General features: G+C 34.6%; 1 non-coding gene across 1 annotated transcript; it reads left to right on the top strand.

Moving 5' to 3' along the window:
* Positions 1-16,253: 16,253 nt before the first annotated feature.
* Positions 16,254-16,326, top strand: TRNAV-UAC (transfer RNA valine (anticodon UAC)). Its single transcript has one exon. It is a non-coding gene; the product is annotated as a tRNA-Val (tRNA).
* The last annotated feature ends 9,276 nt before the right edge of the window (positions 16,327-25,602 follow it).

The following is a 25,602-nucleotide window of genomic DNA, read 5'->3' as shown; positions in this document are numbered from 1 at the left end:
CGCTGAACTTTATTCATTTAACATTGTGCCTACTAAAGTTGAATTCTTAACGGTATCACTTATCCCTTGTTTGCAACCTATCTAGAAGGCTCTTCCTTCTTCTTTCATCTTCTCTTCGTCTTTTTATATCTTTTAGGGGGTGTTTGGTTGCTCATTTTCATGAGCATGTTTACATTTTCACTTCAAAATGAAGAGTTTTTTAGGTGTTTGGTTTAGTAACCTTCTGTTTGCTTTTTACATTTGAAAAATAGTTTTTTTATAAATACACTGCTTTTTGGAAAAGTAGATTTTTTCAACAGCAAATAACAAATAGTAAGTAAAACAAACGAGTCTTAATCTCTTACTTGGTTCATTAAGCTAAATCCATTGTTTTTCTTTTTATGAATTTTGTTTGTACTTTTTTTTTTTTTTTTTTGTCATTATGTGCGAGATTTTACAAGTTGATGAATATATTATAATACCCCTCTAAATGTATTTTATTGTGCAACTCATCTTGTTAACCAAGAAAGAAATTGAGGAAAAGAACTTTGATTACCAACCAGATTTTCAGTTTGATTAAAAGTATATTTTCTTGTTGATAGTGATATAAAAATTTCACATGATGTACTTTATTTCTTTTCATTTTTTTGTCTACTGAAATTTCTTGTCCTTTGTTTTTCAAAAGTGTATAAGAATATCTTCTTTGAATTATGACTTCAGCCATGTGAATTAATGACATTTTTACCGAATATCTTCTGGTCAAAAGGCATATCTTCTTTGTATACGGATTTAGGAAGAGTAATTGAAGAATCCAATTTTTTTTTCTGTCTATTTTGTTTTCTTGTACAACTCTTTTATTTTATTTATAATGAAATTTGAAGGCTCTAATGTAAGTGAACTGAGCCGATTTCGGATTTGATGATACCTTGATCATTTTCTGTTTGTAAGCGAATTGACTTTACACATGGTTGTAAAACTGGATTTGTAAAAAAGCCGAGTTTTAGCTCGAAAGCTTAAGAAAAAAACTTGGTTACGGGTTCGTGAATAATATCATAAATAACCTCATGCAAATCAAAGATTCCGATACGGAAATCTCCATCCAATCGCTGGGTGAATAACGAGGGGGACCCGTTGGATCAAACTGTGATCCATACTGAAAAATAGAAAGCTTCCTTTTCATTTTGATATGAATTACTTTTTTACTCTTAAAGCACACCGGGCTTGTGAGCTAAATCAGTTCGATCATTTTTTATTAATAATATTTATATTAAGCAGAAAATTTGAAAATACATAGTTTTCTGTGAAATTTTAACTTTGTAGGTTTCAAAACTACGTAATTAATAATTTGTTTCGTCAGTAAAATTCAATAAAAGAATTAATGAGCTACTCACAATTAAACATTTTTCTTAATGAACCGAGCTCGTCTATTTCCTACCGAACCGAGCATGAGTAGGACAAAGCTCGACTGAGTTGATTACAATCCTATGTGTACTAGAGTTGCCAACCCAGTTGGGATGTTCAGACGTATCTATTTTCTGTTCGAGAACAAACTTACATGATATTTTTTGAATTTTTCTAATTTTTTCCTTCTCTTGTGTATATATGTCTTTAATTTATTACTGATGTGCTATAATACTGTGTAAAAGTGGAGAGGAGATAACAAGATTTATGACTACTAAAAAAAGTATTATTATAGCTAAGGATAAAATTGGTCAAATTTGAAAAAATTAAGGGTATAATTGTAAAAAATCTTTTAATTGTCAATATTGAAAATATATGGAAACCCTATGGTTAAGTGAAATAACCAAAGGTCTGTGGAGAATGGGAAAGGAAAGTATGCTGAAAGTACTTCTTAAACCGTGCATATCATTAATTATGATATTCATGTAGGAAGCCCTACTACTAATACTAGGGGGAAATTTGAACAGCAATGAGTATAATTTAAAAAATATAAATTAATAATAGGGTTAATTATATATAGATGTATGTGGTTTCGTCGATTTGCAGTGGGTACTTATGGTATTTTGTTTTTGCAAACATAACTCTCTAGCTTGCAAAATTTTGCATTTGGGTTCACTTTATTAGAATTTGGCCGATAACGACCTCAAAGTGAAATTTTTCAAGACTTAATTGATATTTTAAGCAACTTTAATTCTTCAACTTTTTAGATTTGAGGTCATTTAGGTATTTTTTTATGAGAGATAAAGTTAATGTTTAGAGAGAGGAAACTCCAAAAATAATGATTTTGAAAAATTAAAAATATGGTATCATAGTAAATATGATACTAACCAATTTTAATTATTTAAAATTTTCATTTTGAGGTCGTTATTGGCCGTAGCAAAGTAAAAAACCGTAAAATTTTGCAAATCACATGGTTACGTTTGTAAAGAAAAATACCACACATACCTATTTGTAAATGATAAGACATCTACTTGTAATTAACTCTTAATAATAAGATTATTATACAACCGTCTAATTATATTATTATTTTAAGGCTTAATACATCATTTGCTCATTGAATTTATCCAAAAAGCTTGATTGGCCCCTGAACTTTCGAAGTGGCCTGATAGCCCCCTGAACTTGCGCAAAATGTAATCAAATGTAATCAATTGATCACTCAGTTGTAAAAAAGTAAGTTAAATACAGAAGATGTATTGAAAAAAGTAAAACGACCAAAATCGGGGTATGCGGCTCTAATATTAGAGAAGATAAGTTTTATAGTTTAGCAAGTAATAACTTTCTTTTTAATCTATTTTGAATTATACATTTTCCGTATTTGACTTACTTTTTTGCAACCGAGTGATCAATTGATTACATTTTACGCAAGTTCAGGGGCAACTGAACATTTTATGTTAGTTCAGGAGGCTATCGAGACATTTTGAAAATTCAGGGTGCCAATCAAGCTTTTTGGAGAAATTCAAAGGGCAAATGATGTATTAAGCCTTATTTTAATTTTCCAAAATAATTAGAGTTGATAAATTTTAATTATATTTATGTACTTAATGATTTGGAAAAATTATAAAGAAATAAGATGTTTTCTGATTACAAGAAAAAATAAAAAAGGTAATTCCCAATATTTCCTTGGCTGCCTTTCTAACAAGACTTTGAAACTTTTGAATTCTCGGTAAAGAGAAGAATAAGCTTTGGCTGTTCAATCACACGTAGGGATGCTAACAGGGCGGTTCCTGAACATTTAGAGGTTCGGGGCGAGAGGATAATTTGGGCTCCCATATATATATTTTACTTTTTTTTAGTTGTAGGCCAGATGATTTTTTATTATTACAAAGGATAAGGTACAAATTTAGTCATATGATTATTAGGAAAGAGCAATTAACATTTATGCATAAAATAGTGCAATTTTAAACCTAACGTTTATCAATTGGTACAGTTTCATGAATAAGTCTCGGTTACAGGTTCATGAATAATCTCATAAATAACCTCATGCAAATCAATTATAATATTAATGAACATACTTGTGAGCTATCTCAGTTCGATTATTTTTTTATTAATAATATTTATATTAAGTAAGAAATTTGAAGATACATAGTATTCTGTGAAATTTTAATTTTGTAGGTTTCAAAACTACGTGGTTTATGAACATAATTAATAACTGAGCTGCTCTCGAGCTGCTCACAATTAAACATTTTTCTTAATGAACCGAGCTCGTCTATTTCCTACCGAACCGAGCATGAGTAGGACAAAACTCGACTGAGTTTATTACAATCCTATGTGTACTAGAGTTGCCAATCTAGTTGGGATGTTCAGACGCATCTGTTTTCTGTTCGAGAACAAACTTACATGATATTTTTTGAATTTTTCTATTTTTTTCCTTCTCTTGTGTATATATGTCTTTAATTTATTATTGGTGTGCTATAACATTGTGTAAAAGTGGAGAGGAGATAACAAGATTTTATGACTATGGAAAAAGTATTATTATAGCTAAGGATAAAATTGGTCAAATTTGAAAAAATTAAGAGTATAATTGTAAAAAAGCTTTTAATTGTCAATATTGAAAATATATGGAAACCCTATGGTTAAGTGAAATAACCAAAGGTCTCTGGAGAATGGGAAAGGAAAGTATGCTGAAAGTACTTTTTAAACCGAGCATCTCTAGTGGTAATATTTAGGACTGATCTGCAAATATTTAAGTGTCCAACCATTAGTTGGTGTAAAAATTAGTGTATCCAAAAATGGTGAGTATCTGAATTTAGACACTGATCTTGGATTTAAAGAAGAAATTCGAAAATGGTTTCCAACTGAGGAAAAGAGATAGACGCGCTGACATGTCAATCTTGGAAACACCCAGTGGTCTTCATGTCTTTGGGAGCGCGTCCAGCAGCTATAGAAAACACAAATCTGCTTTATATGTGTGGGCCCTCATTCATTTCAACTTAAGCTTTGTTTTTTTTTTCTTTTTTTTTTTTGCTTTTTTAAAGCTGCTAAATATCATTAATAAAATGATAAAAGTATCCAACCATTATATGGATTATTTAAGGTAAGTATTTTTAAATGTAGAGGGTGTTCTGAAATAGTACAAATGGGTGATGTGTCAATAGTTGGATACAATGACCATTAAAGAGCATCTACAATGGTTAATACCCATTGTAACGTTAGAGACTTTAGTAACAAAGTCTAGTAACATGTCATCAGAAGATACTTGTTACTTAAAAATGTGGGGTCAAAAAAATTATTAATTATAAATAGGGATCGAAATAGTAATTTTCTAGGGACCAAAACAGATTTTTTTGTCACCTTTTTTAAAGTAAATCCGTAACAGGAGGAGAGATGTAACGCGTCAGCTCTGGCGCGTGTCTGACACGCGCCAGATCTGACGCTCCTGGCCCCTCAGTGGTATGCAAACCATTGAAATTTGGATTTTGAGGGATTATTTACTGTTTGTTATTAGAATAAGTTACAAACTTATATTAGTCACAAAGTCCCTAATGGTTGGTTGTTACTCCACATAGACAAGTAACAACCAAACTACTAGCATTAGAGATGGTCTTAATTATGCATGTAGGAAGCCCTACTACTAATACTAGGGGAAATTTGAACAGCAATGAGTATAATTTAAAAATGAAATTTAAAAAATATAAATTAATAATAAGGTTAATTACATATAGATGTCTGTGGTTTCGTCGATTTGTATTGGGTACTTGTAGTATTTTGTTTTTGTAAACGCAACCCTGTAGTTTGCAAAATTTTGCATTTGGATGCACTTTGTTAGAATTTGGCCAATAACGATCTCAAAATGAAATTTTCAAGACTTAATTGATATTTTAAGCAACTTTAATTCTTCAAGTTTTTAGGTTTGAGGTCATTTAGGTGGTGTTGTTTTTTTATGAGAGATAAAGTTAATGTTTAGAGAGAGGAAACTCCAAAAATAATGATTTTGAAAAATTAAAAATATAGTTTCATAGTAAATATGATATTAAACAATATAAATTCTTGAAAATTTTCATTTTGAGGTCGTTATTGGCCTTAGTAAAGTAAAAAACCGTAAAATTTTGTAAATCACATGGTTTTCTTTGTAAAGAAAAATACCACACATAACCATTTATAAATCTGTGTAACTACAAGACATCTACTTGTAATTAACCCTTAATAGTAAGATTACTATACAACCATCTAATGATATTATTTTAATTTTCCAAAATAATTAGAGTTCATTTCAAAAAAAAAATAATTAGAGTTGATAAATTTTAATTATATTTATGTACTTAATGATTTGGAAAAATTATAAAGAAATAAGATGTTTTCTGACTACAAGAAAAAATAAAAAAGGTAATTCCCAATACTGTATTTCCTTGGCTACCTTTTTTTATATAGAAATTGGGACGAGACAGAACATGGGCGGGATGAGCATCCATGGCCCTGAACTGTCAAACCCGCAATATATTAATAAAAGGAAAAATGAGTGTTTGAACAAGAAAATAGGAAGGAGAACAAACAAAAATAAGGGGGGAGGAGAAAAGTTCAAAGAAATCAAGAGAAACGCAATTGTGAAATATTACAAATGTCATCATTGATAAATCTGTGGCAAAAAGCAGGAGCGGAAGACCACCAATTGATCACTGAAGAAGAAACTTCAAACTTTGCCAAAGCATCAACAACTCTATTTCTTTCCCTAAAGATGTGAGAAAAGAGAATGTTCATTCTAGAGCAAATACTGAGACAGTGCAACCATTCTTGTCGCATACTCCAAGGAATATCCATGGAACGATGTCTAAGCAGATTAACTACGTATATTGAGTCTGACTTAACCCAAAGCTGATGCCAATTTTTCTCCCAAGCAAGATCAATTGCAAAAATAGCGGCTCTCAATTCAGCCATATGAGCAAAAGAAGGAGGGGTAGAAAAAGCAAAACAACCTTTAGGAAAACCTCGATAGGTGCGAAAGATACCTCCCGCTCCAGCCTCGCCAGGAGTGCCAAAAGCAGAGCCGTCTACATTGACTTTAACCCAGTCCGAAGGAGGTTTAAGCCAATGGACCGGAATAATGTTGGGAGCAGGAGGCGGCCTAGGAGAAGTCAGAAGACGGGATAAGATAACACCATCTATCCGCGAAGAGCAAAAACCTTTAAAAGAGGCAAAGGATTCACGAATCATTCGAAATAGGTTGATCTTCGAGTGCTGAATAGAAGGAGAAACAACCTTAAAGATTGCTTCATTCCGACAATGCCAGATTTCCCAGATGCAAGTGACCGTGGCAACACGCCAGATTGTCGACACTTGCGAGTCAAAATGAATGCTACGAAGATTGCTGAAGAAATGGATGAATTGGACATGTCGAGGTATAGAGGAGTCAAAATGAATCCCAAGGGCCCTCCAAAGAGAATCTGCAAAAGAACAACTAATGAATAGGACTGTGCATTATGCGGTTTGAAACCGCAAAACCGAACCGAACCGACACTGTTCGGTTTTTTGGTTCGGTTTTATTATTATACGGTTCGGATTTGGTATGTTATTTTGGTGAATATCGGTTTTCGGTTCGGTTCGGTTTCTAATAAAAACCGAAATAACTGAACCGTACCGATTAGTTGCTACTAGGACTGTGCATTATGCGGTTTGAAACCGCAAAACCGAACCGAACCGACACTGTTCGGTTTTTCGGTTCGGTTTTATTATTATACGGTTCGGATTTGGTATGTTATTTTGGTGAATATCGGTTTTCGGTTCGGTTCGGTTTCTAATAAAAACTGAAATAACCGAACCGTACCGATTAGTTGCTACTATGTTGTATAAAACATGTATGGTTGGAAAAATAAATTATAATCCTTCCTAAATTTATACACACCACCTATCTAATTTTTGAATTTATGATTCTAAAAAAACATTTAATATAACCATTAAATTCTAATCTAACATCTATTTACCTTAAGTTTGAATTTAATATAACCATTAAATTCTAATCTAACACCTATTTACCTTAAAAAAACATTTAATATAACTATTAGTATATGAATTAAAGCTTTGTGCTTTTTAGATTATTTATAAAGTTTTATATAATTCGGTTAATTCGGGAAAAACCGAACCGAACCGAAAAAAATCGGTTCGGTTCGGTTCGATTTATGTTCTTACGTCGGTTCAGTTCGGTACAAGATTTTTAGATATTTCTGTATTCGGTAAATTCGGTTCGGTTCGATTCGGTTCGGTTTTAAACTGATGCACAGCCCTACTAATGAATAAATGGTTAATGGACTTAGCATTCCTGCCACAAAGAGCACAACAAGAGGCAATTGAGAGTCCAAGGCGCTACAGGAGGTCGTGAGTCGGAACCCGGCCATGCAAAACCCTCTAGAAAGTAAATGAACGAGAAGGGGGTGTGTGAGCTTTCCAAACAAATTTATACCAGTCCACTGAGGAGAAACTGGGACTGATAACCGAATAGTATTCTTTGGCAGAGAAAGTATCATTTGCAGAGGGTTGCCAAGCGCAGAAATCAATAACATCCCTAACAAGACTTGGAAACTTGTTTTTTTTTTTTTTGAAACTTTTGAATTCTCGGTAAAGAGAAAGAATAAGCTTTGGATGTTCAATCACATGTAGGGATGCTAATCAGTCTTTATAGTTCGTAAAATATCCGAGCTCAGTTTGATAAGATTCGACTCAAGTTTACGCTTAAACACTAATAAATCTGAGTATGAGTTTTTTTTAGGTTTGTTTAAAAGCTTGCGAACTCGATTATTTTTTAATTATTATATAAATTTCATCTTTTTTTAATGCTAAAATATATATGTTTTCTAAAATGATAATTGATTAAGCAAAGTTAAAAAACATTAATACGTGTTTCCTTCCATCCAAATAGTTGACTAAAAATAAAAAAATAAAAAAATTTATAATTAACAATGTAGTTTGATGCAATATCTATCGGTAAATTATTTAAATAAATATTATGATAAATAGATCAACGACATATGTGGGTTAGTGACATTGCTGAAATGTCCAACAGAAGTCCCCAACTACTTGTAGTCGGTATTTCCGACAGAAAACACTGACTACATTGTGTATGGGTAAAAAATTCTCGCAACCGTTTACCTAGAAGGCACCGACACAGATGAATCCATCGGAATTCTGTCAGTGATGACGATCACCGACAGAATTTTCAGCCATCTAGAGTGATATAAATAGTCTTGTTTCATATTTAAAGGATGAATCATATGAAAGATTTTACTACCTAAAGAAGCAAATGGACTCAAATATGGAATCCAGGTTTACCTTTTGAAGCTTTTGATTAATCTTGATTATTTTACAAGTGCGATTAAGTGATAATTTGTCCAACTATTCACCAACTTTCTATGTCACCATTTGTATTCACCGTTTTCTTAATTAACATCTTTGATTCTTACAGGAAATCCTACTTGTATTTCCCACGAGGTCGTGAAATGTTGAGAAGCCATTTGGGTGAAACATGCTAGTTTACAATCCAAAAGCTAACGTTACGTAGTGGCGGAGTCAGAAATCTATATATGGGGGGCTAATTTTAGTATTGTCGTTGAGAGTAATTTTTAGAATTTCAATCCATTAGGGTTGGGTAAAACATTTTAGCCTCCAACCTGTTAAAACTTTGTGATTTTGGTATGTTGACTAAAAATTATAACATTTAGCCTCAAACACGCTAAAACTTTGGGATTTTGGTATGTTGGCTAACTTTTTTACACTTTTTTTAGCTATAAATTATTTATAATTTTCATAAAGTTTAATTCATAAATTAAGATATTTGAGTATCAAAATTAATAATTTGATTTTTTTTAATGAAAATGAGATTTAATAAATTCTAAAAAAAGAGAGATATGATAAAAAATAAGTTTAAGGGTGTTATGTTAATAAAGAGTCCATTTGAAAAAATAAAATTCAAATAAATAAAGCTTTATTTAACAAAATGAGTTTTTTGGGGACTAAAAGTCTATTGACGTAACATAAAAGTCGCTAAATTTTGATTTTTTTATGATATAGCCACTATGACAGTTGACTCATATTTATAACCTTTGACTTTCGAAAGGACAATGTTAACTTTTCCTATCACGTTCCTAATTTACCTCTCTTCCTTCTTCTTTCATCTTCTCTTCGTCTTTTTATGTCTCTTAGGGGGTGTTTGGCTGCTTATTTTCATGAGTATGTTTACTTTTTCACTTAAAAATGAAGAGTTTTTTTAGGTGTTTGGTTTAGTAACATTCTGTTTGCTTTTTACACTTGAAAAATAGTTTTTTTATAAAAATACTGCTTTTTGAAAAAGTAGATTTTTCTAATAGCAAATAATAAATAGTGGGTAAAACAAATGAGTTAGGGTCTGTTTGGTTCAGCTGTTAGCTAATAGCTGTTGCGGTTGCTGTTAGCTATTTGCAGTTGCAGTAAACTGTTAGTTGTTACTGTTAGTTGTTTGTTATTAGGTGTTTAATTACTAGTGTGTGGTAAAATTATATTGAACTGTTGCTGTTCGGATTTAAAATGTCTAAAATGGACATGTTTTAAATTAATCAACGATGAAATTATAAAAGGGAAAATGTGAAAAAATGCTCATAAAGTTTATAACTTGGAATAATTTTACTCTTAACGTCTAAAATGGTGCAATTGTTAGGAGTAAAATTGTTTTTGGCCACCAACATTAGGGGTATAATTGTACAATTTTAGACGTTAATGGTAAAATTGTTCCTGACTATAAATATTAGAGGTATTTTCCACCTTATCCTATTATAAAATAAAAAATGTGTTATACAAATTAATAAAAATAATCTATATAAAAAATAAAAAATTTATTAAACGCAATAAAACCTTGTTTTTCCGGTAGTAATATTGTAGAAATATAAATAATGTTAAAGAATAAACATATTTTGTGGAAATAAAAAGGATAATTTTGTCAATAATAAATAACTACAAACAGCTGTTTATGAAAAGCTCCAAAACGCTGCAGTTTCCGGAGAAAATGCTAAACGCTGCGGTTATATAAACCTAACCAAACGCTATATTTCATGCGGTTTGGAATGAAACGCTAAACGCTCTTCCGAAAAGCTGAAACAAACACCCCCTTAATCTCTTATTTTTGGTTGATTAAGCTAAATCCATTGTTTTTCTTTTTATGAATTTTGTTTTTTTTTTTTTTTTTTGTCTTTAAGTGTGAGATTTTACAAGTTGATGAATATATTATAATACCCCTCTAAATGTGTTTTATTAAAAGTATACTTTCTTCTTGACAGTGATATAAAAATTTCACATGATGTACTTTATTTCTTTTCATTTTATTTTTCTACCGATAATACTGAATTTCTTTTCCTTTGCTTCTCAAAGTGTATAAAAAGATCTTCTAACTTCAGCCATGTGAACTAATGACATTTTTACGAATATCTTCTGGTCAAAAGGTATATCTTCTTTATATACGGATTTAGGAAGAGTAATTGAGAATCCAAATCTTTTTTCTGTCTAATTTTGTTTTCTTGTACAACTCTTTTATTTTATTTATAATGAAATTTGAAGGCTCTAATGTAAATGAACTGAGCTGTTCGTAAGTGATTTAAAATTCGGGTTTGATAATACATTGATCATATTCTGTTTGAAAACGAATTGAGTTTAAACACGATTATAAAGCTTGATTTGTAAATGAGTCGAGCTCGACAACTTAATCTCGAAAGCTCGAGAAAAAACTCGGTTACAGGTTCATGAATAATCTCATGCAAATCGATTATAATGTTCATAAAAGATATGTGAGCAAACTCAGTTCGATTATTTTTTTAATAATAATATTTATAAATTAAGAAGGAAATTTAAAACTACATAGCTATGTGTGGAATTTTATCTTTGTTTGTTTCAAAACTACTTAGCCCATGAACATAATTAATAATTTGTTCGTGAGCAAAGTTCAATAAAAGAATAACGAGCTGCTCGCAATAAAACATTTTTCTTATGAACCGAGCTCGTCTATTTCCTACTGAACCGAGCATGAGTAGGACAAAGCTCCGCTTAGTTGATTACAATTAGACCTGACAATTATCACGTTCAAGTCGTGTTCGTGTCGTGTCATTTTCATGTTTGTATTAAAAAGAGTAAATACAAACCCAACCCAAAAACTTTCATGTCACAATCGTGTTAACCTGTTCGGGTTAGTATCGATTTCAGGTCTATTTTCGAGTTACACTTAATTTTATTATGAATATATATTAATGGTAACTTTTAAAAATATAAGAATATGATACTATTTTTTAAATACTTTATGTCATTCTGTTAGAGGGTAATGCAATGTGTTTATAACAATTTAGGAGGTCTGAATAATATTTACAAGTAATAATTATAATCTTATTATTTTTATTAATAAAAATGACATATAAAACATGAGAGAATATAACAATAATTTTAAATATTCGTTTCATATCGTGTCGTTTTTGAATTAGCATATCAACCTTAACCTAACCCAAAAATTTATATGTCAGTTTCATATCAACAAAAAAATGATAAATTGCCTACCAAGTTAAATCCAAACATTAAAATTTTGTGTCGTGTAATCGGATTGTGTTTACTTTTTTCACCTCTAATTACAATCCTATATCTACTAGAATTGCCAACCTAGTTTGAAACGCATCTGTTTATTGTTCGAGAACAAACTTACATGAGATTTTTTGAATTTTTCTAATTTTTTCCTTCTCTTGTATATGTGTCTTTAATTTGTTACTAATATGTTATAACAGAATGTAAAAGTGGAAAATAGATAACGAGATTCATGACTTTGAAAAATATCATTATAACTAAGGATAAAATTGGTCAAACTTGAAAGAATTAAGGGTATAATTGTAAAAAAGATTTTAATTGTCAATATTGAAAATATTTTTGCAACTTATCACCTCTAAATAATTAGTCAAACAAATCTTTGTGGAAAACCCTTTGGTTAAGTGAAATAACCAAAGGTCTGTGAAGAATGGGAAGGAAAGTATGCTGAAAGTACTTCTTTTAAACTGGGAACAAAACCATGCGTATCATAATTTGTGTGGCTATGGCAAAAGATACCAAAATAATTTCAGTCAATAGTTTGAATCATAATTAAATCTAGGATAACGTAACAAAATTATTTTAAAATTTTTGGGAAAAGATAATTGAAGTTTTTGTTTGCACAACGTTTTTATTAAATTCCTTCTTAAGTGTTGTTAAATGTAATAAAAATACTTAATTTTTAAGTAATTTTTTTTTTACATAATTCATTCTTCTGCTTTATTTTTTACTTGCACTTATTTATTAGGGTCCTCATTTACTACTTTGTCCTTAAACCTACAAAATCTAAGGGATGTTTGATTGCTCCTTTTCATACTCTTTTTTGTCTTTTCACTTCAAAATGGAGAGTTATAGGTGTTTGGCTAGTGAGCTGCTGTTTGCCTTTTACATCTGAAAAATAGTATTGGGTGTTTGGTTCGTGATCTTCTGTTTGCCTTTAACACCTGAAAAACAGCTTTTTACAAAAACAGAGAATCTTTGCTTTTTGGAAAAGCAGCTTTTTCCAACAGCAAACAGCAAACCATAACAGCAACAACAAACCGTAACAGCAAACAGCAAATCGTAACAGTAAACAGCAAACAGCAATAGCAAACAGTAGGTAAAACAAACGGGCCCTAAGTATCGGCCCTAGTACGTGGAAACTAAATCAACTCTTTTTCTAATAACTATAACACTAAATTTGTAGCTTACCCTTAAAAATAACTAGTAGTAGAATTTAAAATTGTACGAGCAACAACATAATCATCATAAATATGATAAGGGAAAATTACAAAACTAGGTCAAATGGGAGGCCCATTTACATATTTAACCCATTTACTCAACCTATTACATATCTAGACTCATTTTGTGTGACTTTCCAAAAATACCCCCAATATTTACGCGCGGCTCGCCCCATCCCGTCTGACTTCGCATATTCCATACTATGCGAAGTCTGCGAAGTAAATGTTTGGGTTTGCTTGATGAATTTAGTTCGCATATGCGAAGCCTGGATGTGTTTTGAAGCTAATTCGCGAAGTAGTATATAACAAAAAAGGGCAAACAACAACGGATTATAACATTCAAATCATAACATTATCAAAATTTACAAAAAGATTGCCACAATAACAACATTCAAATCATAACATTATCAAAATTTACAACAAGATTGCCACAATAACTAATCTGGTACCAATTTTGAAACGAAGATTACTCATCCGCTTTAAAATTGGCACCGGATTAAGTTAGGTCCACTTTGAAGATTGGCACCATAGGATGGACGTGTCCCATGGTGCACCCCGAGATTGACACAATCTCTCCTAACGAATCATTTCAGGAGTGAATGTGTCAATCTTGGGGAAGTTCATCCCTATACAGGAAGGAAAATCATCTTCCCTGCAGCCCTGTACGCCGCCTTCCAGAAAAGGATGTTACGTATTCAACCATCTACAGAAAAAATTAACCGTGTTAGTTATGAAAAAGGACGATTTTGGATTCGCGAAATGAAAATTAGCGAAGCATGCGAATGTAAATGTGCATGGGAAGAGGTGATTTTACTTCGCATAACGATTCTTTCGCGAAGTCTGCGAGGTCTGAAATGTGACTATCTACGTCGCATATCGATGCTTTCGCGAAGTCTGCGAGGTCTGAAACGTAAGGATCTATTCGCAGACTTCGCGAACTAATAGATTCGCGAGGTAGATCCATACGTTTCAGACTCTTTCTCTTCGCAGAACGTCGCGAATTCATCGATTCGCGAAGTAGATCATCAAGTTTCAGGCTCGTTCTCTTCGCAGATCTCCGCGAATTCATCGACTACGCGAAGTGAATTCATGGAAAACGCAGGAAAAACAGCAGATACTTACATTTTTCGCTCCTAACAGTATGATAAACTGGGAAGAACGACGGAAATAACGTAGAATAACCATTTCTGGAATGGTAACAAGAAGAAAGAAACCAATTAACGAACAGGAAGATGAAGAACCATGGCTTCGTTTTCTAGGGTGAGGAAGTTGCGGAATCAAGAGATGAAAAGAGAACTTCATTGTGATTTGGAAACATGGTGCAGATTTCATGCAATTTAAAGGCAAATAGGAAGATCAAAAGTCTTCAAATCATTAATGGAGGAGCCAAACCGTTTTCGCGCACCAAGGAGAACAGGGGAGAGAAACCGATAGAGTGAGGGGAAGTGGGAAGGGTAGGGGTATTACGGGAAAGTCATACAAAATGAGTCTAGATATGTAATAGGTTGAGTAAATGGGTTAAATATGTAAATGGGCCTCCCATTTGACCTAGTTTTGTAATTTTTCCATATGATAATTATAAAAAAATGCTTTACATTAATCATTTCTAATGAAGTAATATTTTTCTTATTTTTCACTGATGATGAGATCCATCACACAAGGACGAATGAGTTTGTTTAGCAATGGAACAAATAATATGCACATAAAGAATGTAAAATTTACATTTCCACTAATCAATGTGTGATAACAGGCCTAATATCTGTTGCCTCTGTAATGGTCCAAAATTTTAATTATCTCCTAAACTTTCGAAAGTTCTAAACAACTTTATATTTTTGTCTAATTGCATTCAATAACCCTATCTCTATTTTTTAATAGAATTTATTGGATGTAAAAAATTGGAAGACACGTTCCGCCATATTTCAAAGTGTTCGCCACATATAAAAAGAAAATATCAAATAGACAAATAATTAAGAACTTTAGAAAGTGTACGGGACAAATAAAGTTTTGGGATATTAAATACAATTTGACAAGAATAGTAGGTTATTGAATGTAATTTGATAAGAATATGGGTTATTGAATGCAATTTGACAAAACCAAATGGTTAATAAATGCAATTGGACAATAATACTATTGGACATATTAGGCTTAACGCATTTAGCCCCTAGCCTACTTTAAATTTTGTCATTTGATCTCTAATCTATCATCCAGTCACATTAGGCCCCTTAACTATCCCAATGGGTGAAATTCATCCAATTTGGATAAAGACTTGACAAAACTGTTATTTCTTAATATGTGCTGATATTTTGACACATGAACTTAAAATTTATTTACTATATAGATTTCTTTATGTGAAAATAATTTATTAGATTAAGAAATGAAAAACAAATCTTTAAATTAAAATTTATCGAGTCTATGTCAAATATCATTATGTTTCAATAAGATAACAATTATGTTAAGTATCTATTCAAATTAAGTAAAACGTCTACAATTGAAATAGACGAGGAGACAAATAACAAAATTTTAGATAAATGGAAATAGTGCCTTAAACCTCCATATTATTATCATTACCACCACTAATGACATTCTTACATATGTATAAAGACAAAAACATAACATTGTATTTTGTAAGACTAGAGTATGAAAGGACTCAAAAGGTGAGTTTATATATAAGATTGAGTTTATTGAACTAATTAGATTAGTATTCTTATAAAAGAGTGGTAAATGATAAATAATATATATATATATATATATATATATATATATATATATATAATATTATATAATATTATAAATATTCGAGTTCCTATAGATAATTTTTAAGGATCCTCCAAATAAATTTGAGATAGAAGTAGGGATCTCTACAGTTGGAGGATAATATTCCTTATCCCTTTTAAATATCAAAGATAAAATGCTCACTCGTCCCTATCTCTGAATATATATATCATGTGTTTATAAAGAAGAATATTAAAGCTATGTATTTTCTCCAAATAAAGGAATAACAAATCGAAATTGCGATGTTACGCGCAAATGTTATCTTTAGTTTGATCTTTGTATTTGGTATGTATATGTAATAATCAATGAGTTGCTGTGGTGTAGTGGTTATCACGTTAGTCTTACACACTAAAGGTCCCCAGTTCGATCCTAGGAAGCAACAAAAATAGTTGTTCAATTTTGAATATCTAAACATCTACTTTCATGCTTTATAATTTGTTATTTTTAGTTGTTGATAAAACAAAATACTATCTTGCTAGTCTAACTATATACGTCATCCCCATCGCCTCCCATTCAATGGTTATCATAGACTATCTTGTTAATGACATTGTTTAGAATCACAAAATTATTTCCTAAAATTCTTCATAATAACCGAACTGTCCATTTGAATACCCAAAACTTTCCTGCTCCATCCTTCACAGCGGAGTGTCTTCTTCGGTGGGGTTTCAAACATGTAGTGATGCACGATGATGTCAAATATAAAACGGTCATGATTTTATAGGAAGCCTCTCTGGTCATCGTTTGAAGGGCTTTGATAATGCTTTTCTTGGTCGACTAATTCTATCCAAGAAGGATCGGCCATGAAAACTAGGGAACTGAAGATTGCTTAATCAACATCATGGGGATAAACCATTCCGTGGAGGCTAATCTCATTAGGTCGTGGTTATTATCAGATTCTGCTTATCTCTCATGTCATGAACCATCTTGTCTAGGGACATGGTACCTTGAAACTGAAGCTAGGGCTCGTCCGACTACAACAGTGCGTCATAGACTTCGATCATAACGAATAGAAATCAATTAATGCTCCGATATGGATTCAGATTCACTCTCTTCCCCGAGAATATTGGGACCCCCCAGATATGACATCTCCAAATTCATAGGCGACTTTATGGTCAACCCCCACGGGTAGACTAGCAGTTGGTTCAAAGCAGAAAGAAGAAGAAAAAAGTTCAAAGCAGAATAACTTCTTTTTAATAAAAGTTTTCCATAAAATAAATATAGTTTAGAAAGACATGAAAAATAATAAATTTATAAAAAAGAACATTTTATTCCAAAAAATAGCAAAAAAATATTTTAAAAAAATATTTGTAGCCTGTCTCGGCGAGATAGGCTATTGGAATTTTTTTCCTTTTAACGATTATCTCGTCTCAGCGAGACCGGACCATGTCTTGGTGAGACATGCCCCGTCTCGGAGACGATGTCCTAAATGTCGTTTTCTCAACACCCACGCATCGACTTTTGGCTCCATCTCTGCAATATCAATTATTGGAAATGATGGTTGAAAAGATAGGGAATCATGAGATATGAAGCTAAATTTTTTTTGCTATAAACACAACCTCAAATCATCATTCTAACCAACCCACCCAACCAATCCCACAAAAACTTCAACTTCTCAATCATAGAATAACCAACATTTTGCAATCCAAATTCGATTCTTTCAAGCTCTCTTTTGCAGCCATTTTCGATTTCTTCAAACTTCCAATTTATTTAAAATCAAGTTTCCATCAATCCATCATTATCATATCCTCCAAAACTCACAATCCAATAAAAACTCATCAAATCCTACAGTAAAAACTCAATTCTTTCTCAAAGATTGTTCTTCCAAAATCCGTTGTTTTTTTTCTAAGTGATCAAGTTTCGTTCTAAAGCTTTAATCTTCATCCTTAAACCTTTAATTTCATTCCCCAAGATTTCGAATTGCTCGAAACCAAGTTCACATTAAGTCACTATTATCATCTTTCTTGTATAACAGAGAAACAGAGAAATGAAGAAATCCAGAATTCTTTCTTATTGAAAACAATTACAGATACATGTATTTGTAGTACTGATATAAGTAAAATTACTAAAAGACCCTTAATCTAATTATAATATCTAACGCTCCTCCCTCAAGCTTGTGAAGATGTAGAACGCATTCCAAGCATGAACAAAACAAAAGTCACATTTGAACTAGGTAGACATTTGGTGAGAAAGTCTGCCAGTTGTAACTTGGTACTGATATAAGGTGTATCTATGAACCCAGAAACATATTGCTCCCTGACCATATGACAATCAATATTAATGTGTTCAATTTGCTCGTGAAAACCGGATTGGCATCAATTTATATGGCTGACTGGTTATCACATTGCATAGGTATATGCAAAGACACTGAAACCTTAAATTCCTTCAATAGGTAACTCAGCCATTTGAGTTCACATGTTGTTTCCATAGCCCTGTACTCTTCAGCAGATGAACGACTTGTTGGTCCCTTATAACGTAACAAGTTAGTTCCAAGGGGGGGATATGAACTATTTAAAATTTAAGTACGTTAAGGCTGACTTCTTTTTCTTTGAAAAAGGATTACACAACGCGCTGAGTGAATAAGACACTAGCTTAGTCAACTGGTGACTAAGTCAGCTTCTTTCGTTGAGTCAGGAGATAACACTTTGAGTCTATTCCTAAACTCATATACTCAATACACACAACTCAGCGTGACCTCTTTACTTGGTCAGTTTTGTTTAAGCAAGCAATATATATATATATATATATATATATATTAAGGAGTTTAAGGTTAGAAAGATGTTACTCAGCAGATTTATCCAGGTTCGGCCTCTAAGCCTACGTCCTGTCCTCGGAACACGTTCCGAGCTTTCGAATTCTCTACTGAGCTCTTTAAAGGTAGAGCATCAAACCTTTTACAACTTAGAAGCTGAGTATAACAAGAGTACCTTCCTTTATACCTCTACTCACTCCTAATCTCTCGCCGAGTACTATAACCGAGTACTCAGCCTCTCCTTTCTAATCTCTAGAAATGATAAAGATTTGTCCTAAACAACAATTGCTAAGACACTTTAGATGATTGAATAATCACTCTAGACTTTTACACGAAAGATATGGAATTTGGTGTAAGTATTTGCTTTGCTATTTCTCGCAGAACTTTGAGTAGAATTTTGGTCAGCGTAATGGCTTGATAAAGTTCTGTGTTGAATGAAGCATTGAAAGGCCCTATTTATAGAGACGTCTGAGACATCAGTCATTTCGAATTTCGAAATAACCGTTGGAGGGAAATGGCTTCCTGTCGTTGTCACTCAGTCTTGCTCAGAGCTCTCGGCCAATCAGATTTGAGTATCTTCTATCCTCGGTCAGTGTTGAGCAGCTTTTAGTCAGCTCGACAGAATGTCTCTCCATTTATGGTAAGGTCAACTAGACAGCGTTCTGTGTCTTCTGAACTTTACCCAAAGTGGAAACACTTTGTCTGGAAGTTGTTCTTGCTCAGCTGCTGTCTTGTACTCTTTATCGATTCAACTCAGCAGCTTCGTTCCTAAGTTGTTCAACGAAGGTCTTCTCGATCCTTCTTCCGCTGAGCTGCGTTTTGTACATAACGACAACGTTTTGCATACACGGGCCGAGTTGTCTTGATCTGTTTGACTTGGGCTTTGACTTCCGTATTGGGCTTTAAGCCTTTTAGTCTTTATGTCTTATAAACAATTTAACTCAACATTGAACAAACACATTAGTTAAATAAATCAAAGCATTTAAACTTAGTGTGTTTAGAATATATTTAATTTTACTTAAATAATTTTGTCAAATCAAAATCATGTGGAAAGGTGTTTCAACAAACTCCCCCATTTTGATGTTGGCAAAACTATTCAGCGAGGAACTCAGTGTTGAGCTCCCCCATGATAGTTGACCTATTATTACTTAGCAAACTCCCCCGTCAGGGTTGAGCTACTGACTTAGTTTTACTCCAAACATTTTAAGGTTTAATCGAGTAAGTCTAAGGTCAGTTTTCAGATATAGGTCAGCTCATGGAACATATTCTATTTTACTCAGTATTAAGCGGAAGGTGTAACATTAAGAGAGCACCGAGTAATCATTTTGTTCAATGGGTCTTATGAGACAGTGTTTTATAAACATACAAGACAGTGTCAAACATATTATCAGCATTGAATACAATCAACAAGTATTGTAAGCATTAAACATAGTTGATGTATTTGAAGATACATAATCGCATAATACTCAGCATCGTATGAAATAACTCAAGTTAGGATAAAAGATGCAAGTATTGTATTGAAGTAAAGTAGTCAGCATACATAGCAAAAGATGAGCATAAAAGAACATAGAGACTACAGACTAAGTAAAAAACTAAGCTAGCCCATTTCTACTTCTTTTTCTTTTGCTTAGATTGACTGCTTCTAGGAGCCTCCTGCTGAGTTCTAGCTTGTTCTTTCTCCCCCGTTTTGTCAGCATCGGGAGGAGGAGGAATTCTAAAGGAGTCGGTTAAGACTGCGGCGGTCAGCACGGCGGACAGCTCCTTAAGTTTGTCGGCACTTTCATTAATGCCGTCAAAGACAGCAACGCCTTCATCCAAGACCTCTTTAGGTATACCGAGTTCAGCGGCGCTGAGCAGGCTCAGTATGTAGGCTTGAGATTTACCTACCCAAGTAATTGTATCTGACAGTGCAGCAAAAACTTGATGAAAGGTCTTCAGCAAGGCTGAGTCATAATATTGACACTGGATATTGTTATGACGAACATGGGTGGAGATCCTTTGGGAATTGACCAATATCTCATTTTGCTTCATTTGGTCAGTATCCATCTCTTGCTTATTCAGGTTCAGCAAACGAATTGCTTCGCTAATTTGCTCCACTGAGCATTGAGAGTAGGAAGCCAGCTGATGGTTGGTATTGGTTTGCTCAGTGTGAAGCTGGGCAAAGAGCATCTTAACTTCATCTGAAGTTGCATAGTGAGTGTTCGCAGCTGACAAGGTCTGGAATTGGCCTTGAAGAGTGTTAAGATGTTGAACCGTTGTCAGTTGGAGCTCAGCCAACTTCGATATTGAGTCCTGCTTGGGCTGATGTGATTGAATTGTGATCATATCACTTAGCAGATCCTTCAGTCCCTTAACTTCATTTAGAAGTAGAGTGACTTGGGACAGCTGAGCTGATGTAGTGTTAGTAGACCCAGCAGAAGGTTCAGCATGTTGATGAAGATCCTTGATTAATGACTGCACCGAGTTGATTAGTTGTCTACCAGACTCGGTGGCATGCAGATAGCTGAGTGATCCTTCATCATGTTGCCTGGTTTCCTCAGTTTGACCAGTTGGTGGAGGAGTCGGAATTGTTGCAGGGATGACATGGCCAGTGACTAGAAGTGGGTTCTCGATCTGCACTTGGTTTTTCTGGAAGAGATGATTGATCGACAGTAGTGATGGTCGGTGAAGTAGTAATCCTAATGCTGTCAGTGCTGACAGGGGCAGGAATGTTCTGAGTCAACACAATGCTTGGAGCAACAGCATTAACGAGAACTTGCTCGGTCTAACTTGTAGAGTTGGCGGAAGCACTCAAGTCGGCTTGTTCCTTTTATGAAGAAACATAGGCTTGCTTTTCAAGAGAAGCTTGTTGAGAAGAAGGGGTTTGCTTACTGAAAAACTTCAACTTAAGAGAAGAAGGATCTTTAGTCAGCTTTTGAACAGGAAGGTCAATGACAGTTTTCTGACTTGCCTTTACTAATCTTCTTCTGTGAGGAGGAGGAGTGTCAGCTTGGATAGACTCCCCTGAGTGAGAGGGAGAAGTCTCTTCTTGATCAACATTGAGCTGATCAGCTTGTTCTTGTTCTTTATCTGCAGCCAACTCAGTATTAGTTGGGTTAGCAGCTTCCTCTTCACTAGCTGTCTCCTCAGCGTCATCCTGACCGCTTTCTTCTTCTTCTGCTTCCTCATCATTCTGATCTTCGTTATCTAATTCTTCTTCCACCTGAGTGATGAACTGATCATCCAGTTGTACATCATCTTCTTGATGCTCAGTTTCAGTTCCCTGACACTGTGTGAAGTGAGAGTCATTGGGATTAATGAAGTCAGTGGGGATAGCATCAATGGGGGACAGCTCTGAAGACTTCTTCTTCTTCTGAGGTTGCTCATCATCATCCATTCTCTCTTCTGTATCAGGCTCATCTTGCCTGCTTCTCTTCTCGGCTGACTTAGGTCTCTCCTGACCTTTTTGAGAAGCTGACTTTAGCTTCTTGGCCTGAGGCTCAGCCTTCTTTGAAGGAGTCCCAACAGCTTTCCTTTTTCGGGCAGCTGGAGCCTTTGTCCTTTTGCCCTTCTTAGGGACAGTTGTCTCCTCATCATCCTCATCAGCATTTTTGCCTTTCTAAATCAGTTGGTCATACTTCAAGGCACGCAGCGCAACAACTGTGATCTCAGAGCCTTGGGCCTCAGTTTCCTCGAATAGATCAATTTGATGGTCTTTGAGGATTCTGTTTATGAGTGAGCCCAGCCTTAAAGTTCTAGTGCTCCTCTGGAAGGCAGCAATGAAGAAAACTGGCATATTGATGGGCTTGAAGGTCAGCATATGCCATATGAAGCATTGCTCAAAATTTGTCGCTGAGCTGGTGCAATTAATCTTGGGGTAGATGTAATTGGTCAGCAGGTAGTGTGCCATCTTTTGGTGCTGGCCCATTGATGAACTTGAGATTTCTCCAGAATGGCCAGGGGGTTTGCAGAAGGTGGCTTCGTACCCAGTTCCTTCATGATCACCAGTTCTTCTCAGCTTTGTTCCCTCATTCTTCAATTTCAGCAAATTGGCAAGGTAGGTAGGTTTATAAAGATTGTTTTCTCCTTTACCACGGTTACTAGGTAGTCCTGGTTATCGGCAGCAACCCGCAAGTTATGGTAGAATTCCCTTACAAGGTCAGGGTAAGTGGGATCTCTAATGGAGAACAGCTCGGTCCAGCCATTCTTCGATATCCATTCACAAAATGGTTGCTCGGTTGTTACAAAAGCCTCAGAGAACCATCTTGAGAAGTCTATCTTGCATTCTCTTATGTCTGCGAAAACCTTAGTGTAAGTTCTGACTTTGGTCGGTTTTCCCTTAGAGGAGGTGGCTTGGCCGGTTTTGCCTTTGCTCGGTGTAGTGGCCTTAGTCGTTTCAGGCGAAGTAGTTTGCCTGGATGGTTCATCGGAACTGGTCTTAGGGTGACCGGCACCAGAGATGTTCACGGAAACCTTAGTCATAGTTTCAGAGAGAGATTAGGAAATTTTAAGAGTTTTTAGAGAGAGAATGCTTATGCCAGAGAATTCAGTAAGTGTAAAGAGATAACAATGGGGATTTGCCCATTATTTATAGCGGTGAAAAGTGGATCTTATCGAATCCATGTGTCAGTTTTGCCTTGGGATTGTCAACCGACAATGATCCTGGCTTTTATGACACATTCGGCGCATACGTCATCCTAGGTGGCTATTCGCGTGCTCTAGCATTAAATGCAACGGATCTTATACTCAGCGTTTAGAATACTAAGCGTTTTATATTCTGAGTGGTCAGTTTTATACAAACGGATGATTTCTCAGTTTGAGATAACTACTCGGTGCCAATGTTTGCTCAGTATGTGATATTCATTCATTGAGCATTAAACACTCAGCATACATCTATTCACTCAGCAAATAATAGATCATTCAGCATGTTAATTCACTCAGCATGAATCTATATTAAGAGCTGGAATTTACTGAAGAGGATTAAACATACCAATGGCTTCTCTCAGTATGCTGAACTGCTCACGAGCCAGTGGCTTTGTGAAGATATCCGCAAGCTGCTCATCCGTTGGGACGTAGGTCAGCTTTATCTCACCCTTGAGTACATGGTCTCTAATGAAGTGATATCTTATACTGACATGCTTCATCCTGCTGTGTTGAATTGGGTTCTTGGATAGATCAATTGCACTTTTGTTGTCATATTTGACCTCAATTGTCTTTGTTTGAACACCATAGTCTTCAAGCTGTTGCTTAATCCATAGGACTTGAGCAACACAGTGTCCAGCAGCAATGTACTCAGCTTCAGTGGTAGACAAGGCTACTGACGCCTGCTTCTTGCTGAACCAGGATACAAGACAGCTTCCTAAGAAATGACATCCTCCAGAGGTGCTTTTCCGTTCTAGCTTGTCTCGTCCATAGTCAGCGTCAGTGTATCCAATGAGTGTAAAACCATGAGTGTTGGGATACCATAAACCTGCGTTCACTGAGCTTTGCAAATATCTAAGGATTCTTTTTACAGCTATGTAATGAGATTCCTTAGGGTTAGATTGATATCTAGCACAGTAGCATACTGAGAACTGAATGTCCGGTCTACTTGCTGTTAAGTAAAGTAGAGAGCCTATCATACCTCGATACAATTTGCTGTCTACCGACTTACCATTCTCGTCAGCGCATAGGACAGTGTCAATGCCTATAGCAGTGGATATTGGCTTGCAATTTTCAAGATCATATTTTTTCAATATCTCCTTGGCATATTTAGCTTGACTGATGAAGATGCCATTTTTTCCTTGTTTGATTTGAAGTCCAAGGAAGAAGTTGAGTTCTCCCATCATAGACATTTCAAACTCAGTCTGAAATTTACTTGCTAAATTCCTTGCACATTGACTCATTAGTAGCACCGAAAATAATATCATCAACATATATTTGAGCCAGCAGGGTATCTTTACCCTTTCTCTTAATGAATAAGGTTGTATCAGCTTTGCCCCTGACATAGTTTCTAGTCAGCAGGAAACTGGTCAGCCTCTCACACCAAGCACGTGGTGCTTACTTGAGGCCGTACAGAGCCTTTTTGAGTTTATAAACGTGGTTTGCGAATTTAGGATCCTCAAACCCTGGCGGTTGATTAACATAAACTTCCTCGTTTATAACTCCATTAAGGAATGCACTCTTAACATCCATTTGAAACAGTTTAAAGTTCATATAGCTTGCATAAGCACATAAAATTCTAATAGCCTCTAGCCTTGCCATTGGGGCAAAGGTCTCACCGTAGTCAATACCTTCTTGCTGACTGTAGCCCTGAGCTACAAGCCTTGCTTTGTTCCTGACTACATTTCCTTGCTCATCCAGCTTGTTGCGGAAGACCCATCTTGTTCCAATGGTCTTCTAACTCCTTGGATGTGGCACTAACTCCCATACATCGTTTCTTCTGAATTGGTCAAGTTCCTCTTGCATTGCGCTCATCCAGAATTCATCTTCCTCAGCATCAGAGAAGTTCTTTGGTTCCTGAACTAAGACGAAGGCTACGTTGCTGAGGTATCTCCTGAGTTGAATTCTTGTCATCAGGGTATTCTCAGCGGCATCAAGAATAGCACTCTCTGAGTGTCCTCTTGGTGTCTTCTTGGTGTCTTTATCTCCTTTGGTAGATTGATGTCTTATGCTGTCTGTGTTTCAACAATGTCTGCAGGTGTAGACTGGTTAGTGAAAACAATTTGAGGTTCACTTTTACCTTTGGTCAGTCCTTGAGGGAATGACTCAGCGGTTGTATCTTGATCAGCGGGTACTGAGTGTGGATCATCCTCGGTCAGCGGCAGATATCTTCCTGCAGGGTTAGTTTCGTCGAACTTAACATGTACTGACTCTTCTAAAACTTGAGTTCGTTTATTGAAAGCTCTGTATGCTTTGCTATTTGTTGAGTAGCCTAAAAAGATAGCTTCA

The sequence above is a fragment of the Euphorbia lathyris genome, chromosome 6 (assembly GCF_963576675.1).
Source record: "Euphorbia lathyris chromosome 6, ddEupLath1.1, whole genome shotgun sequence".
NCBI classification, from domain to species: domain Eukaryota; kingdom Viridiplantae; phylum Streptophyta; class Magnoliopsida; order Malpighiales; family Euphorbiaceae; genus Euphorbia; species Euphorbia lathyris.
The sequence above is the reverse complement of the archived record's forward strand: the minus strand, read 5'-3'. Positions and strand labels throughout refer to the sequence as shown.